The sequence below is a fragment of the Aphelocoma coerulescens genome, chromosome 1, assembly GCF_041296385.1.
Source record: "Aphelocoma coerulescens isolate FSJ_1873_10779 chromosome 1, UR_Acoe_1.0, whole genome shotgun sequence".
Lineage (NCBI taxonomy): Eukaryota > Metazoa > Chordata > Aves > Passeriformes > Corvidae > Aphelocoma > Aphelocoma coerulescens.
Window position 1 is genome coordinate 33915068 of NC_091013.1, and position 18470 is coordinate 33933537.

At 42.3% G+C, this 18470-nt stretch overlaps 1 protein-coding gene across 4 annotated transcripts in view; it reads right to left on the minus strand.

Moving 5' to 3' along the window:
- CYFIP1 (cytoplasmic FMR1 interacting protein 1) overlaps window positions 1-15808 on the minus strand; it is a 78310-nt gene extending 62502 nt beyond the window's left edge. The window contains exon 1 of one of the 4 annotated variants that reach the window (XM_069006344.1): window positions 15793-15808. The gene's annotated coding sequence lies outside the window, so the exon portion shown is untranslated. Of the gene's footprint in view, window positions 1-11992; window positions 12147-15241; window positions 15299-15792 lie in introns of those variants that run through there. The other 3 variants (XM_069006336.1, XM_069006363.1, XM_069006353.1) reach the window with 3 other exon arrangements.
- Between the last annotated feature and the right edge of the window lie 2662 nt (window positions 15809-18470).

Consider the following 18470-nt stretch of genomic DNA (forward strand, 5'->3'; position numbering starts at 1 on the left):
CAGCACCTCCAGCAGCACTTGGCCAGGCACGTGGGAAGAGCTGAATGGGCAAAGATTTGAGTCACTGCTGAGTCTCAGAGTGAGAAGAGTCAGAAAAATATCAGCATTGGCCTTACTTCACCATTCTTGATACCATGCTACACACTATACCAGTATCTTAAATATACCTCTTGGGGGAAAAAAAAAGAAAATAAATTATCCATATCCTTTTAACCTCATTTAACCACAAGCTCACAGAAAACTGAGTTTATGTATGTAAATGTAGCATGCATCCATTCAAAATGCAGACAGTTACACTTCCAACAGCCTGAAACAATCCAGGAAAAACATATCCTATGGTCGTCATAACTGCAGGGCAAGTTCCCAGCCCTCGAGAGGGGAGTTTGGGGCCCCCGGTCACAAAGGGTTGGATCAGCAGTTCTGGGCTGCAGCTGGCAGCCAGGGGCCTCACACCACGCTCTGAGCTGGGATCAGCAAAGCCTGACCCGCTTGAGCACAGTTTCTCTCTCTTTCCCCAGGCAGGAGAAGTTACCAGAGAACATTCAGAGACCTGTGAGCGCAAATGCGCGAGTAGGACTGATGCCATGAAGATTTTTTGCCTTTTCTTTTATACCCCTGTTATACCTTTTTACAACTTCTGTATTCCTAGTGCTTTTTGCCTACATTCTTGGACTTGTTTGTCAAGCTAAGAGACTAAACATTTTAGAAGCTTCGTGGCTAGAGATCAGTGTGCCCCAGACCCCAAGGTCCTCTCCAGAACACATTCTGTAAACCAAGATAGAACCATCCAGGGGAAGGTTCCTTGGGGAGGGGGGCTCACTTGAGCCTCTCATTGGGGAATCTTTGATAGATATGCTAATTAGTAACACCTATAATGTTATACCCGATCTTTGGGGGCACACTCAGCAGGGTGCATCTCGATGCATTTGACCTGGACATGTGCACCTAAGGATCCTTAAAATAAATACCGAAGTAAAATCCCTTTTCCCCTTCTAACCATGTATGACTCTTGATTTTAAGACCAGGAAAAGGCATCAGGACAAGCAGATGTGCTCAGCACACCCTGCCTCCAGCTGCACCCAGGACAGTGCAAGCCCTAGAAACCAGCATATAAAACAGCAATAAAACACATGCAAATACTAGCTCAAGAATGCAGCCCAAGAAAGCAGAGGTGGCTTGGGACATCCAGGGAATTGGTTTTGGTTAGAGCATTCTCTACGCAACCCAAAAAGCTCTCTAACACTGGAATTTTAAGTGGAAAAAAATTATTTCATATTAAAAATATGGAGAGGGATCATGCCAAAGAGTGAGTTAATTAAGGTGGAGTTTCAATGATCAACAAAAATTGGTGGACTGTAGAAATTTTTGAATATTTTCTGACTTTGCAGATTAAAATAGTTTCATTTGACTGAAAAATGATGTTGGGAAGGGATGCCCCATGCCTTTTTGCAGTCCACTGGACACATTTTGTTTTTAAATAGATGCATTTGATCTCCAAATGCTTGTACATGTTCCCAGGCTCAAAATAAGACAAAGAGGAAGCATGTCTGTATTCTAAACAGCAACTTCCTTTGACATTGCCTCTCTTCTTTCCCAAGACCGCAAAAGCAGAACCTTTGAATCTTAGATTAAAATGTATCATTGATACTGCAGATTAAAATTGCCATGCAATCCATTAATTGAAATATGAGTGGTTTTGCCTAAAATAAATAATTCTATATTAATATTAATATAAATATTAATAAATAATTTTAAAATGTCTTTTGCATAAATAAATAAATCAAAGGTTACCCTACTTAAAAGCACAGAATTCTATTATAAAAATCAGGGAAAATTTTATGTACTGCAGTTAAAGAGGAAGAAGAGAAGCATATTATTTACAAAAAAAAAAAAAAAAAAGAAGCAAAGATATTCCACAGTCTACACACTGAAAGAAAGAAATTCAAATGAAAGTATTTTTAAAGAGATGATTGACTGGCCTGCTGAATTGGGCTCTTCAGGACCAACCTCAGTAAACTCCATGGCAACTAATGACAACATTCCCACAAGAATAGAATTGGTTGGCACAGCAGCGGAAGTTAAGTTTTATCCCTATAGCAACACAACATTTTCAGGTTTCTTCTGTCCCATTGTGTCATTCTCCTATGCCACTGGATTGCAGAAAATCAATTAAATCATTTTTCTATTAAGGAAATTTGATTCAATATTCTGTGTAATGTTCCTACTCAAGTTAAACCATGAGATTCCAATCACAAAGGGCCCTTGTAATGAGAAGAGAACAAAAGGAATGGATTCTCTCTTCCAAGAACAGCACAGCAATTACTAAAATATTCATTTTTATTTCAAACCTCCAAGATCTCTCTCAAAAACTCCCTTTTAGTTCTATTTTAATTAAATTTCAAACACCTCAGCTGTTCTGCTGCTTACCTATCAATTCAGACTGAGCAGAAAACATTTTAACACCCTGATAGCTAAAGCACTTCAGAGAACAGCAACACGATGGATCTTCTCTGTTTGAATGCTCTTTTTGTGTGCTCTGGACAGCACAATCTGCCTTTCTGCCAAGCGGATCAGCCTAAGATGTTCCTTTTGGGACTGGAGCTCCCCTTCGTTCCTAAGCAACAGATTTGCATAAGCTGAAGGAGCAAAGAAAAATGCTTTTCACATCATTTACTGGCCTGCCTGATTAAAGTAAAAGACAGAAGAAAGCAAACAGCAGCTGACAGTCCTTTGTGCAACAGATTTGACATACTGTTAAGCTTTCAAAAATACATCTGCAATTGGAATTTTAAAAAAGGCTTAATATGTGAAAAAGAGAAAAAAATTCCAGCACTGAATTATCACATCCAAACATCACAGCAAGTCCCAGAAGAATGGCCATATAATGGAAACAATTAATTTAGCATTAGACTCCTACAGGGTGATGTGGCTCACATTAACTGCTTTGCCTTGCCCTTGCTGGATGGATGCAGGGAGGAAAGCAGGCTTCCAAAAGCAAGCACAGACTAGGGGAAAAACATGAGGCTAATACCATGGAATTTTTTTTTTTTAATAAAATCTCAGCTTCCTAAATGAAAAGCCCTTTGTGTTCAGTCACATGCAAATTTTTCATGCAATCCACACTGCTACCTGTCCAGCTTCTGTCCCCTGCAGGGAAACATCCCAACAAGCAACGCCCATCCCTTCCATCTCTTGACACAAGCAATGCCTGTGGTACGACTTTGCAAACAAGGTACAAGCGCCCAGCGATACACTGGTCTTATCACCTGGAAAACTGAATTCTGGGCAGTATCAGTAAGCAACAGCAGCACTATTCATGCAACCTAAAAGCCACACTTCTGGGAGACAGTACTGTTCCTCCCACAGGATAATCAAGGTCAGAAGGACACCACTGCTAAGGATGCTGTCATGCAGCTGAAATGGCTTGCTGGCACACTGACCACTGGGACTGAGAGGACAATTGGTTATGCTTGTCAAGTAACTTCCCTTTCAATATCCTGGATGAATTCAAGCACTTTCCAATAAAAGGAAGGTCTGATACTCTACTATCATCACAGCAGGTTATGAATGGGGGAGTCTCAGGCTCTTTGGATGAAGCCTAGATCAAAACTGGTGAGTCATGGCAGTCCAGAATTGCCTTTCCCGATGCCTGCCGCCAGGTGTATGTCTACTAGCTACTCCTTTTTACAGCATCAGTAAGAAAACTCTCCCACAACTAGGGAACATAGTGCAACCCTAGCACTCCTGTATGCATTAGGCTGAGTCACTGTATTTTTCCTACCAAGGCACTAGAAGAGTGAATTTATCTTTTCCTGCCAGAAGCCAGCAGGAGCACATGGACAAGCACATACTAATTCTACAGCAGCAGCATCAGCAGTGGATGATGATAGTAACAAGTAACAACCAACAACCAGGTATTTCGAATGGCAGCCTGGCCAGTACTAGGCATCTGTAGCATCATCCCACATCTTGACGCTTTGGAAGACAGATACAACTTCCTGATGTTAAAATATAGGGTGAAATGCTATCCCTCTGTAGGAAGCTCAAGCAGAGGATGCACACACTCCAGTGAAAAATTAATTCTGTTCATTCCACTTATTTTGAGAATCCATTGCAATGGCATGGGAGAAGCCTAAGCCTCTAAAATTTCCTCTAAAAGCATCCCACTCAGATGAACAAGGAGGGAGGGCTTGTCTCTGTATTTTGTCCTGTAACATGCAACCCTCTCTGCAATAGCACTTGTGCTACAAGAATTCACAGAGGTATTTTGCTTGGCTTGTTCTATCTGTGAACCTAAGTCTGAAGTCCAAGATATGTCACAAATGTAAAATAAAAAAAAATCTGCTGTTGGTGGGGCTAGATGGCTGAGAGGATTTGCATTGATTTACTAATTAATTCTCACAGAACTGAGTTAGTTCTGAGGGAACTAAGTAACAGAGAATGAACCCCCTTCTGCAATATTTGGCCTCTCTTCAAACTGCAGTGAAGTTAAGAGATTTAAGCATTGCTTCATTCTAGGTTAGGAGTGCTGAGATCTGTCTTGCTACACTTACTTGCCTTACCCTATTAATACTCTCTGGTATTACACCTTTGAGTTGCACCATTTCACCTTCTTGACCAACTCCCTCCCCTTCTCTTTTTTGTGTTCTTTTCTTCTTACCCAGTTCACTCCTCTGCACCCCTTTTTAATCTTCTTATTGCCATTTTTGCATTCTGCTGATGCTGCTCTCTCCTGCAGCTGTTCTCAACAAGTACTTCTTCTGCACTTCTGTTCCTGATCCTGCCGCTGCATGGGTGGTAGGAAGCAATGCTGCACAGCAGTGCCCTGGATGAGACTGAAGTCTAGCACAGAAGCTAAGCACTGAAGCACAGCACCTAGAGCATGTTCAGCAGTCGTGAAAAGTTCTCTCACTTCTTAAAAAGCTAACACTCTCACTGTGAACATTCTGCAAAAAATGAGAAAGGGAGCAGCAAGAGCAATAACCACCCCAGAAAGCAGAAAGGAAAGCAAGTTCACATGAAATTAGCCTGGCATAGCTCAGGATGAAGTCTTCCATCACAGATTGCTCACACCTCCTCAGCGTGGGTTTCCTTGGCTGCCCTTTGTGTCTAATAAAGAGAGTGCTGGTACTTTAATCAAAAAGGGCACACCTGTGTGCATGGGCTGAAAGGAGCTGGGGATGGGTGACTGAGCACCCCAGTGAATGGAGGACTGTCATGTTACAGGTAAAAGAGATGAGCCACAAAGATGGAGAGACAGACGAGTCTGGAGTCTTCAGATTTCCTTCTAAGCAACAACACAACCCCTCAGCCTTAGACAAACTGTTTATTTAGAATCATGGAATGGCTTTGGTTGAAAGGGACCTTAAAGACCACCCAGTTCCAACCTCTCTGCCATGGGCAGGAGCACCTTCCACTAGAGGAGATTGCTCAAAGCCCCATCCAACCTGGTCTTGAACACTTTCAGGGATGAGGTCCCCACAGCTTCTCTGGGCAACCTGTTCCAGTGCCTTACCACCCTTCACAGTCAAGAATTTCTTCCACATCTTTTAGCTAAATTTCATCTCTCTGTTTGAACCCATTACTCCTTGTCCTATCACTACAGTTCCTGATAAAGCATGTAAGTTCTGTACTTTCATTTCACTGGAGAGAAATAAAGAAAAACAACATTGTTTTCTCAGGGTAGGGGAGGACAGCACTCTCTTCCTTAGCCCAGTTACAGAGATGGTTGCTCCAGGGTCAGTCTCACAGCTTCTCAGAGGAGTCTGCCTGGACACATGGCTGCCTGTGGGAAGGACACACCCACCACACCACTGCTGGGGGCAGCTCTCCAGGCAGGGGCAGCCCCCCAGGTCTCCCATCCACAGTGCCTCTGCATTTTGCATCCAGCTCCATCTTACAGCATATGTCCCCCAATGACACCTCAGGCATTAATTACATCCAGTGCATTTTTTCAATGCAAGCCTGCAGCTGAAGATCTGGCCTCAGTGTTGCCTTACTTTGAGTTTAAAAATTGAACAAAGGCTTCAGTAAAAATGACTCCAAAACAGAGGCTGTCTGCTGTCATTCCTACTCCTTCTCTATACTTGTAAGTACTTGGTAAATCAACAGTACAATACTCTCCACTTTCAGTTAAAAAAAGTTACACAGCTTCATCTGAAAAATAAGTTGGAAGACCTTTTAGGCAAATTTGTATTATCCCTGCTTACGAGTAGCTTTTTATTTAATATCTAAATCAGTACGATAGTAATGTACAATTTTGCAAAATTACAGTATGTATAAAGAAAACAAAAACCAAACCAACAGGCTTCAGAAGCTGTTAAAAAAAATCTACCATGTGCATTTCTGTGAGAAGAGGATGAATCAGACAAGAAGTAAGTCATGCTTTAATAGTTCTATTAAAGAAACTAAGGAAATACTACAGGACAGGGTAGAAGAGAATCATCTGTAATATTTTATACAAGAAAATATGCAGTTTCAGTGAAAATTCATCCAAAGCTTTACTTCAGATATCACCTGACAAGCACTCACATCTATCTTGAGCCATGTGTCATGACAGTTTGCCTGAACTTCACACTCAAAATGTATAATTCAATGTACTCTCCTTACTGATTTTATATCACTGAATCAACTTAAAATAATTAGAACTATACTGAAAGAAGGCTATAAACAGCTTCAGGTCAACAGCATTTTTATTTCCTGACAACAAAGTGTTCATGACCCTATCAGAATTAGAGTATTTTAAAATGCAGTACAGCACTAATATTTTTATCTAAACCCTGGAAACAAATTTCTTGTATAGGTGTAGTGCATAAAGCAAGCATCTCCAAAAGCACCTTGTGTCAGTTGCACAGCTGCAATCACTACTCAGCATGTCAACTATTGAGACTCAGTCCTAACATAAAACCAGAGTACTGTTTTTTAAATCTATTTGTTTCTAAAACCAAAAGCACCATTTAATTTTCTTTCTTTTACTTTAGAATACAGTAATTCATAAGAACATTACTGAGTCTCAACCCTGCTAATCATTTGCAGAGAGTCATCTAGTAAGCATAAGTCTATACACTGTCTGAATTCTTAAGATGCCTTTCAGTGGAGGGAGGGGAGAGGGAATGGCATTTTCTACCTCCAAATGAGCAATTATTGGCTTTAAAAAGTTGATTTGTCACTCTTTTACCTCCTGACCAACACTGCTGGAAAGCAGACCTGCAAAAACCAGCCATGTGAAAGGCTTGCTGAAAGACAGACTGTTAAACTGAGAAAATCTCCCAGTATCTGGTTCAAGCAAAAAGAAATCATACAAGTTCACCCCACAAATAACTGCTTTGTAAGCTAGGAGCAGTCACAAACCAGGAAAAGGAGGGCACCACAGCCTGCTGCCCTGGCATTTACCTCTGATGAAAGCAAGAACAGAGGTGCACACGTGTTACCTGATTACTTGAAATAAGAAAGGCTTTAGTAAAGTTAACAGGTAGAACCTCCCCTCTTGAGGAAGGCACTCACTTTAAGCTCTGCCTATGCCAGAGCACCTGTCCTGGCAATACACACACAGAGAACAACCACCCAGTTAAAGAATACCATGTTCACTTGTACTTCTCTGTAGTTATTGAGAAGAGTGTAACAGGGACCTCACATAGGACTAGGAGGGCTGCAAATCTACAGCACACCACAGCTGGCTAAATCCCACACAGGGCATGCCCAGCAGGCAGCTAATTTAGCAATGAAGGGATTTCCACCCCAAGAGTCCTCCCTGAGCTCACCAGGCCATCAGACTGATGCCCTGCTGGGGTCCCTGCCAGGAGGAGCAGAGGTCTGGCAGAATGAAACAGCTACAGAAAATGTGGGGAAGGGATACAGCAGCAGGACACGAGTGCTGCTCCTCAAGAGCAGGGACCACCACGATCTCCCAGCTGGTAAGGCTTGGGGAGATGGGCTCCCTCTCCAACACCCCGAGCCAGATCTGTGCTCAACTCGGCTGCCCACAACCTTAAATCAACTCTCCCACAATGGTGTTTCTGCAGAAAGGCTACACAACTATAAATTCACTTGCTGTTTGCTGATGGTCTGCCTAAGGGAAAGGGGGTTTCTTCTGAGATGGCAAATGCCTGATGATTATTTGTGCTTTACCAACCTTTACCACAACTCTGCTTTTTACAGTGTAAGTCCAAGATAGCCACTTCTCCCCAAAAACACTGAACTGTGCTAATACAGGATTTTCTTCACAAATACATACATTTGTGAGTGCACATATATTTACAGACATAATAGAGGTAGACAGTAAACAGTACATACTGACACAGAGAAAATCTTTTAAATCTTATGAAGAAAACAAGCTTTAGGATTTTTGCCAGTGTGTTTATAAGAGATAAGGAGCTAACCAAAAGATCTTCTAACTGCCAAGAGATAGAAAGATTAACTGCTATTTTGCAACCTCTGCCTTCTTGTAGCAAGTCTCATCAATGCATCATACATTAATTTTACCACCAGAAAGGCAGTGATGTGGATTAATGGAATTACTCTTTAACAAAGCAAATCAATACGCACTCTGTTATCGGTATTACACAGCAAAGCGTGCCCCCGAGCCCTACTAATGTCAGCTTCTAAGGGCAGATGTGCAGTAAAGAAGAATCCTGAACTGACATATGTAGCATAAAATATAAAGCACCATTACCAAGCTCTCAGTGAGTTTTTGCAGGTATACAGTCATATTTCGCAATGTTGAAACGTCCTTCTTTCATGTTACTGTCTCAGTTCTACATAAAAGCCAAGACAATGACAGGTGGCTTTTATTTGTTGTCTATTCAAAAAACAATGTAGCCAAAAAGTACCAGGATACTTCAAGAGTAAGTTCTGCCTGAAGCCACTTGTAACAAGGTATATGTTCTACCCATCAAAAAATTACAAACCTGTTACATTTTACTACTCCCTCTTTGCCTTCATCCCTGAGAACATGCTGGCAGGGAAGATCAAGACTGCTTTAAATGAATCACATTCCCACGCACATGGATGGATCCACCTCGAACCACTTCACTGGCCATTTGCTCCTGGGTTGTGCCAAGCTCCTGCAGCATCCCTAGGTAAACAAGCACTTAACTTGGTTCAAGCACAATTGCTTGTTAAGTTGGGGCTTGCCATAGAAGCTGCAGTTATTTTAAAATGTGTAAACAGTGGAAATTCACAAGCTCACACAGTCACTGGTTTGAGAGCAGTGAAGTCAATCGCACAGCTGACTTCCGACTCACCAGGGTAAAACGTGCTGCCCAGCATTCAGTTTACTTTACTTGTTGGTACAGCAAAGGAACCACTTGAAGAACTTGCCCCAAGAACACAGGGCAAAAACTATGTAAATGAAAAACGTAAAATGAAATGCACTTGATATGCACATAAATAGGCATGGAAATTATATTAAAATTATTTTTTTCTTGTACAGCATTGCAAGCAATTCTAGCAGCTTTCAGGCCAGGAGATGAATCCAACTGTTTCCACAAAAAAGAGCTTTGTGGCGATTTTTTTGTTCCATCTTTTTGGTTCCAACCACTCTGAATTTTCCACCTCAACCTGAGTATCTTGGAAATCTTTGAGAAACAAATTTTAAAATAAAAATCAGATTATACTGACAAGAGAGTTACAACAAGATTTTAAAACCTACCCTTGGGAACATAACACCTGCCAAGGCAATTCTCTCCCAGAATGAATAAACAAAGCACTATCCAAAATTTAAGGAGTATATCTGACAAACATCTAACACAGAACACAAAGCTGGAACAGATATCTGATAATTACTTAATTAGACTATAAAGTCAGCATAATGGACCAAGAGAATCTGTTGGTTTAAGCCCAGGGGACAATTTCCATCTAAGGCAAATTGAAGAAACAAGAATTTTGCTAATGAATGCTTTGAATATTACAGGTACATCGCTAAAGGACTATGATTTTTTTATAAGTCACACATTCAGAAGTTAAAAACTGAAAAACCTGCATTGTGTGTGGAGCATTCCCTTTCTTATAACATAGTTTGTTGTTGTTTTGTTTTGGTTTTTTAACAGCTCAGATAATTTGGCACCATTTAAGTTTAAATGCTGCGACATCTACTAAGGGAGGAATTTTAAATTAGCAGAGCTAAATATATTTCAAACACCACTCCACTCTCCACATCAGGACCCTCAAAAGAAACTGACAAACCAAGACCTGCAAACAAAACAAAGTCTTTCCCATCTTCAAACAGGGATGTTGGGGGGTGGGAGTATTTGAGTGTTTTCCTAAGACGCTGAGAGGTTTATTCTCAGAATAAATAAATTAGCTGTGACAACCAAAGCACATCAGAGATTTTTCCATCAAGTACACAGTCCCTATCAAAAAAAAAAAAGAAAAAAAAAAAGAAAAAAAAAGAAAAAAAAAAAGAAAAAAAAAAGAAAAAAAAAAAGAAAAAAATCATTCTATGCTGCTGCAAAGAATGACTGATGTACACTTTTAGAGGGCAAGCCAAGCAAGCTTTGATGATACTGGGGTTAAGCCTTCCCAGTGCTGTACAGACTTCTTCCAAATTCCTCCTCCTCCCTCCTGGCAGCTACAGAGACAACTGGCTGCCTACACCAGCCAGACTTCACAGACCAGTTGCCTAGGAAAGCTTAAAGAGCCTTTCGCATTAGAACAGGAGAAACTCAGTGTTTACAAAAGTAAAAAAGTTTTTTAAAGGTAAAAGTGGGACTTAAAGGAAGTCAAGAATCAGAACTTAAGTAAGGAGCAGCAATGCTTTTTCTATCACATAGCTCAGATGTTCTCTGAGCATAAAACAGTTTAAGTACAATTAATAAAAACATAATTCAGAAATTTCAGAATTGCATTACAGTATTATTAGAAATTCAATTTTGAAAAAAACACTACTCAACGACACTGCATATGTACATGTTTGGTAAGCTTATTATAAAAAAGTTATGCCAAATAAGTAACTGGAATGTAATAAGGACTGGAGTCACTCATTAGTCTAAGCTTTCCATTTCCCACAGTTTACAGAGAAGCCTGGTATGACCTTCTAATTAAGAAGAAATTCCTCCAGCTAGCTTTCCTCCTCCTCCAATAGATGCTCTCCAGCCAGCACTTCAGGCAGACTGGCTACATCCCACAAAGACAGCTTCCTCCCAACAGCCTTTCTGGCACAAACAACCATTTACATGTCTAAATGTTACTCCAACCTGCCATCAAACAGCGCAGGAATAAAAATCAAGGCAATGAGAGCCTACTGAAAGGCAAAAACGATTAGCAGAGATGATGATGAACTACAGGAATACTCAGAAAGATGAAGTGCATGTCTGTCTTCACCTTTGCTCATTAGAGGGGAGGGATGGGGTAGCAGACCAACCATCAGGGGATTTTCAAGCTTATAGTGCTGCTGTCATTACAGAATAGTTATTTTAACTGGATAATTCTCAAGTTCCTCATGAGGAAGTTATTCCATGTCTTTAGACAGACACGATAGATCACCTCCTTCCTCCGAAGAGGGGTATGAATCTGCATAGAGCTTTTTTTACTTTTATTTTTTCCCCATCTAGCCCGCTCCAGGACAGCGTAGGAGGCAGAACTCTGACCACCCGAGTGCTGCAGACACAGGGGCCACGCATGAGAGAGAGCAAGCTAAACCCTACACCCAGAAATAAAACCAGAAGTGGCTTATAGGTAACCACCGCTGAGGGACCCCGACCCGCCCGAGGCCACGGCCGCCTGCCCGCAGCGCCCGGCCAAGCCTCCGCACGACCCTGCCCGCCGCGCCCCGGGGCACCGCCCGAGCAGCGGGACCCCCGCGGGGCCGCCGGCACCTCCCAGCTCCGGGGAGCGCCAGATACCGAGCGGGGGCATAAACAGACCCCAAATAAGCGTACGGGGCTCGCGGTTACCAGCGAGAGGGGAGCGGCGTCGCCCGGCCCCACAGAAGAAGCGCCCAACCCCAGGGGAGGGGGCGAAGGCACCCGGGCGGGTCCCGGGAAGCGCTGCTCACCCGCTCTGCGCCGGCTGCCGGGAACGGCGCTGCCCGGCGGCGGGAGGAGCCCGTCTGTCTGTCCGCCCGCCTGGGGCCTCCGCTCGGCCCGGCCGCCGAGGGTCGCGTCGGCCCGGCGGCTCCGCTCCTGGGCCGCGCCCGGCAGGGAGTTTCCTGTCTGAGTCACTTCAGCCGGGAGTTGCGCAGGGAAACACCCTTCCTGCCGCTCCAGCTCCTCCTCCTCCCGCCTCATCCCAAACCTGCCGCCCCTTCCCGCCCCCAGGAGGCTCCGGCCCCGGCTCCTCCTCCTCTTGGGTAGCCGGGAGTAGTCACGGAGCTGTCGCAGGCAGCGGGGTTGTGTCCCGGACTGGCCCTTTGCTTTTCATGAAAGCGACTTTTTCTGTGCCCTAGACACAGGGCAGTCTGTCTCTCGGAACACAAATCTACGCGCAGGACGACCGTGCCCACTCGTACAAACCAGAGATAACGCCATCCGGTGCCCGCCCCAGCACCACCGCAAAGAAAACCAGCGCCCCAGGGGCACGGGGGGTCGGCAGTAACAGGTCCGTGGCGGCGTTTCCCACTTCATAATCTTGGTAGCATGGCGCGGGAAAGACACCAGCCATAAGGATGAAAAACCTAACCTTAAAAAATCAAAGGGGATCGCGTAGGACCCCTTTAAACATCCTGCAGAGGGTGCTCAGGCCTGTGGTGTTTGTATCCGAAATAACCACACTTCATTAAAATCAAAACCATAAAAAACAGGTTTTTGCTGTTTGACAACCTCCCACTTTCACTTTTCTGTAAACGACACCAAACTTACGGACTTTCTAATTTTAAAGTTTTCTTACTTTTTCCATGCAGTGTTCTCCTGTTTAAAGTTCAGCTTTACTTCTTATTTGTTCAAGATTCCATCTGATGAACTTGACACTGCACCACAAAATCAAACTGCCCGTTCTTTTTCACTCAAGTTTGTCAAGTTTGCTCTTTCCAGACACTATTTTATGGCAGAGAGAATCCACAAACTACTCTATGTAGGGAATAGTCACCTGAGAGCATGGGAACTTCCAGTTTTTCATCAAAGCCTATTTGCTTCTATTTGTCTGCTTTAAGTTGCATCCAACATTTTATTTACTCTTGAAAACCCTCTCTAATTATCATCAAACTGCACGCTATTGCCATAGCAAGCACTTTTAAGTCTCTGTTTTCAACAGCTGTTTAGGGGACACTGTGCTATTAATGATTTTTGTGCTGAGAACAGAATAATTAGGGCTTTACTTCCACTATTGGTTGTTGGGTTTTTCCCCAAAAAAGTTTGTACTGCCTCAAGTTTCTTTAAATAACCTTTTCATAATAGCATCTACAAGAAAGCCTTTGAAAAGTGGGGATAAGGTGCTAGACCCCCAGTTTTCATTATTTCAAGTATGATCTAATCCAATTATTCCATCCTTTCCGTATCATCAAGAATTTCTGCAGCTTGTGGAGCAGTTATGCATCATTGCAAAATGTTATCATCACCATTTCACCATATCACAGACACATCTTCACAGCCATGGTTTTTTCCAGTACTGCAATATAGTCTTTTCTATGAAACAGTTTTCTAGGTCATGGCTGCTATTCATCTCTGTCTGTATATATTCATAAGAATTTTGAGTGCATATACCAAATGAATTCATTTCAACCATCACAGCTCCTTAACCCAGCTCAAGCAGAAGTGTAACATAACCAGAGCTGAATGCCTCTATTTCTGAACTGACACCTGATTGTCTCCAGTGCAATCCATCCTATGCCCTTTTCTGCAAACTCTGCTTGGGACAATGAGCTTGATTAAGTAAATTACTCACCTCTGTAAAGCAGGATTTGTTTTGTTTCCTTGTCCTGAGCAAGGGCAAATTCAGACCAGCCTTCTCTTAATGCAACCACTCGGCCTACATCAGCAATGGGGCATCTGTTACCGGGCCACAACAGAGCAGCAAGGACAGCGAAGTCGAACGCTTCCCATGAGATCCGATCAACAGCCGCTTGCCCCCCGATGGGCAATATTTCATAGTCTGCCAGTCTGTCCCAAGCAAGACCACCACTGTGGCTCCCCCACTTGCTGAAAGCCAGCTGGTGCCAGGAGCAGCTGCTTTGTATGAAAGCAAGACACTGCCAACTGGCACCATCCCGTCCAGGAAACAACAGCAAGTCCTAAGGATTGGCTGCTGCCCCAGATGTTGCTGTCTCCGTCTAAATAACTGAGTGGGCAAAGGACCTGCTTCCCCATTGCTGGGGCAATCTGCTTTTTATTAGCATTCCTATACACCAGTTTATAACAACCCGTAAGATCATATAAAAGAGTAGACGGTGGTACACAGCTACTCAAGATTTGTGTTGCTTTTCCTATTATTTGACATAGGTATTAGAGGAGAATCACATTTTACCATCTGAATGTCTATGGTGTCATGTAACGTGGCATGCCTATCAGAACCATTTAAATGAGCCCACCATCATTCCAGATGCCTGATTCAACTCTGTAATGCCCCCACAACTCCGTTCTTTCCATTTTAGTGGAACTGAAGTAGCACAATGACAGTACTTGATTACAGACATTCAGCAGGTCTCCATGGCCTGCTTCTCCCTCTGCTGTATTCGCCCTTCTCAGTTATCCCTGCCACACTGAACACAGGCCTTCTAGGTGTAGATAATGTATCTACATATTCCCAAACAAGTCACTGATACCATAGCCAGTGGAAGTTAGGTGTGCTTTTTATCAGGCTAGACTTAGGGCAGATTGAGATCCTTTCTTGGGTGGAATTTATTTTAACCCGATTTTAACCCATGCCTGTGAACAATCTTTAGGAAGATCTGTAACACTAACGTATCATGCTCCTGACAATTTATATACCCTGCACCTAAACCACACAAGTATCAGTTTAACAAGCTTAATGCAGTTGCCTGAAGACTAGATAAAGCCTTTGTTCAAGGCACTATGCTACAGGACAGCCACAAGTCTACTTCCTGAATTCCAGCTAATTTCACTTTATTTTCATTTTCCTTCTTTGGGCTTTTGAGTATTTATCCAAAGGCAATGAAAGAATATTTTCCAGGAGCCCACAGATTACACAGAAGAGTTTCATTCCACAGCAGCTGGAGAACTTCAACAGGAATCTTGTGGTTCTACCACTGGGCGTCTGCTATGTCTAAGATGGTGATGTTACTCTCTGGTTTTGCACATGTTTTGGTGTTTAAGCTTAACAACATATCTAGCTATTTATTTATTTTTCTTACCTGCTGAGTTCAGAGATTTTTCATCCTCCAAAACGAGGTAACACAGGAAACTGTCATAACCTGACACAGAAAGGTGTTTACAAAATCATGATACGCAATGGTCCCAATGACCTCAAGAACAGGACATCATACAAGAAAATACATAATTGTCTATAAATCAGTTTAAAAATTAAATCCAACCTCTGGCAACAAATCAGCCACCTGTCCATACTCTAAAGAACTGGGTAAGATTTTTCACACCAGAAGTCAGCCCAGACTTGGTGTCATGCATGGCAAAGGTTTAAAGCTCAGCAAGGCTACAAAAATATTATATGCTTCCACACTACATACAGTAACCCATTGTTTCAGCTCTCAGGAGATAGCCACCTGTGCAGAGGGTACAGCACCTGGGAGAGCTGAAGCAAGAGAGACCAAGGCCTTAATGAGCAAAGTGAGAACCTGATCCCACAGCAAGAAGCCTACACCAGCTACCTAAACACATAACTCCTATCAGTAGCCCTCCATTTCACAAGGCCTTACACAAATGCAATGATCTGGTCACCCATACTTACCTTTAACTCCAGGGAAAGCCAGATTCCTACCCCCAAGTGCCCATGTCCTGCCAAGAGCACAGTTGACAACAGCAGGTGTGCTGCATATTCATAAATACTAATTAGCACATGATGATGACACCTGCAGCTCTCTGGTTCTGATCTCCCTCTTAGTGCTGAGTGACACCACCTGAAATGGATCTGCGCAAGCAGGGCTCCCTAGTTCTGCTTTCCAGCTCCCTGAAGCACTAGACCAAAGCTCTATTGTTAACTCAGAGGGATTTAACTCTTTATGTGTGTACAATGGGCCCGTGTTCCCCCATTCTGCTTTCCAAGCCTGCTGCACACTGTGCTGCCAAACCACACCAGAGCTCACCTGTCACTCCCTGACAGACGTTAACACACCTTAAATCCTTTCTTGATTCCATTACAAATTACATTCATTTTGCTCATGCATGATATCAGTGCAGAAATTAGGGCATGTATGTTAGGCAATTCAGCCCCCTCCCTCTTCACCCCAGCCCTGCCCCTCTATCCCTGGTAACTTCATTAGCTCTCTAGGCCCTCCAACCTGTGATCCTGTGCGGCCTTCCCAGCAATAAATGCAGAGTGCAGCAACAAGACACTACAACAGCCAGTAAATACCAATTCAATCAGTGAGGAAAGGTTTTTCTTTAAGTGTGCAAAGTAGTATAAGAGGAAAGCTGAAAGATTTGCAAATCTTTAGTTAGTGAGATTAAAAAGCACATCAGAGGGTTTTTAAAATATTTTTAATCAGCCTGTAATTTAGCATTGCTATCTTTAATCCATGCTCCCATGGAAACCATCCAATCAACAACTGGTTGCTAACATTTTTAATATCCAGAGTTTGACACAAGCAAAGGTCCTCAAGGACCTACTGGTTAGAGGTTATTAAAACTAAACAGCAAAGAAAGCACTGGAGAATTTACTAAATCAGAGCTAAAATGTGGCCTAGAGATAACAGAAGCCCACAGGAAAAAAAACCAAAGGAGATGGAGGAAAAGTAATGAGTCAGATAAGGGCATATGCTGGAACTTTACTAGGACTGCATCCAGAAGTTAATGAGAACAAGTAAAGGTAGAAATGAAATTGTGACAGCATCCAATAACAGAGTGTGTTCTTTTCCAAATAATTTTATATCCTCCTTAAAAGCTTAGAAATTTTTGTTTCTACATGTTTTGCTGGGTATTTTATGATTTCCTTTAGCTAAATGTAACAATTTACAAAACCATAGACTATGACAGAAGTCCTTTAAACCTATACACACATGGAATACATTACACCTTTCCTAACATCTCCAAAATGGCTTACTTGAAATTCCAGAAGAGCAAGTAAAGCAGATTCAAATGTTGTGTCTCCTCCAACAAAGAGGAAAATATCCAAAAGTTAGATTCAAATCAATTCAGAAATAACTGACAAAAACAGGAATTTGAAAACAAGGTCAAAAAATGTCCAGAAGGAATGGATTCAGGACAGAATCCTGAACAACACTGCTCCGTAAAGAAAACAGAAAATGTTACAAGGAAATCTGAGTAAATAAATAGCTAAAATACCCCTAATCTCACATAAAACCATTTTTTTCTCCAAAGAAGTAAATAACCATTTTAACAAGTGCCAGGGGACTGATGGAAAGGTCCTGGTGGCATCCCAGGGCATGCACACTAAAACACAGGACTTGTTTTTTTTTTCTGTGGCTCTGAATAAAAAGGAATGCCATAAGATGGACTCATTGAAGGGAATTTGTCAGCCAAGTACTACTGACACACAAAAAGTTAAACATGGAGGATGTCTGTGACTAGAATCTGTAAATGTTGCCAGAGCCAGACTTTCCACTGTGCTTTTGTGATGACAGAGGAGCACATCTTGGAAGCTGGCTGAATAAACAGCATGCAGGCATCACTCATCTACAATGTGCACAGAAGTCTCTCTGCAGAATGCAATGTTAATTCCTAAACAGGAAATTGGGTGAAACAGCTAAATCTTTCACTTGCACAGGGTCTTTCACATAAAATAAAGTAAAATCAGCAAAGGGATGTACTAGGAATTATTGTTTCAACAACATGAAGGATTGAAGGGGTTTTTTTCCTCCCATATCTAGCTAATATTATCCAAAGGCTATGAAAAGCAGGAATTTCACTGAAGGTAATGACTGTATAGGAAGCAGAAATAAAGCAACCACATTAGATGGTCCAAAAGCACAGAGTACAAGACATACTCAAAAAGTAATGAGCCAGTGCATAGAAGTGCTGAACTTCCAAGTACAAGTACGTCCTTTGAAACTCTTAGTATGCTATTCAATTTTACTCTGAGTAAGAAACAATTACTAAACAACACACTGTCTCTGCTAGCAATAAATAAACTGGAATCTTAAATGAGAACCAGTCATGGTGAACTAGAAGTACCAATTACTTTTGTTAATAGGTGTCCACCTACCACAAAAAACATCCACTTGGAAAAGTGTGTCATGTTGTAGCAAAGGACAATACAAACATACTGTTCTCTAAAGCAAAACCTTCACTCAGTCAAACAAAAAAGAACATGTTACAGGCCAGCAGAAAAAAATAGTTTTATAATGGGCCACACAGTCTCAGTTGGTAGTTATAGACTTCCTTTACCTTAAAGAAACAGCACTCAAACTTTAAGTTAACTGACTGAATTTCAGCAGACACACACACAAC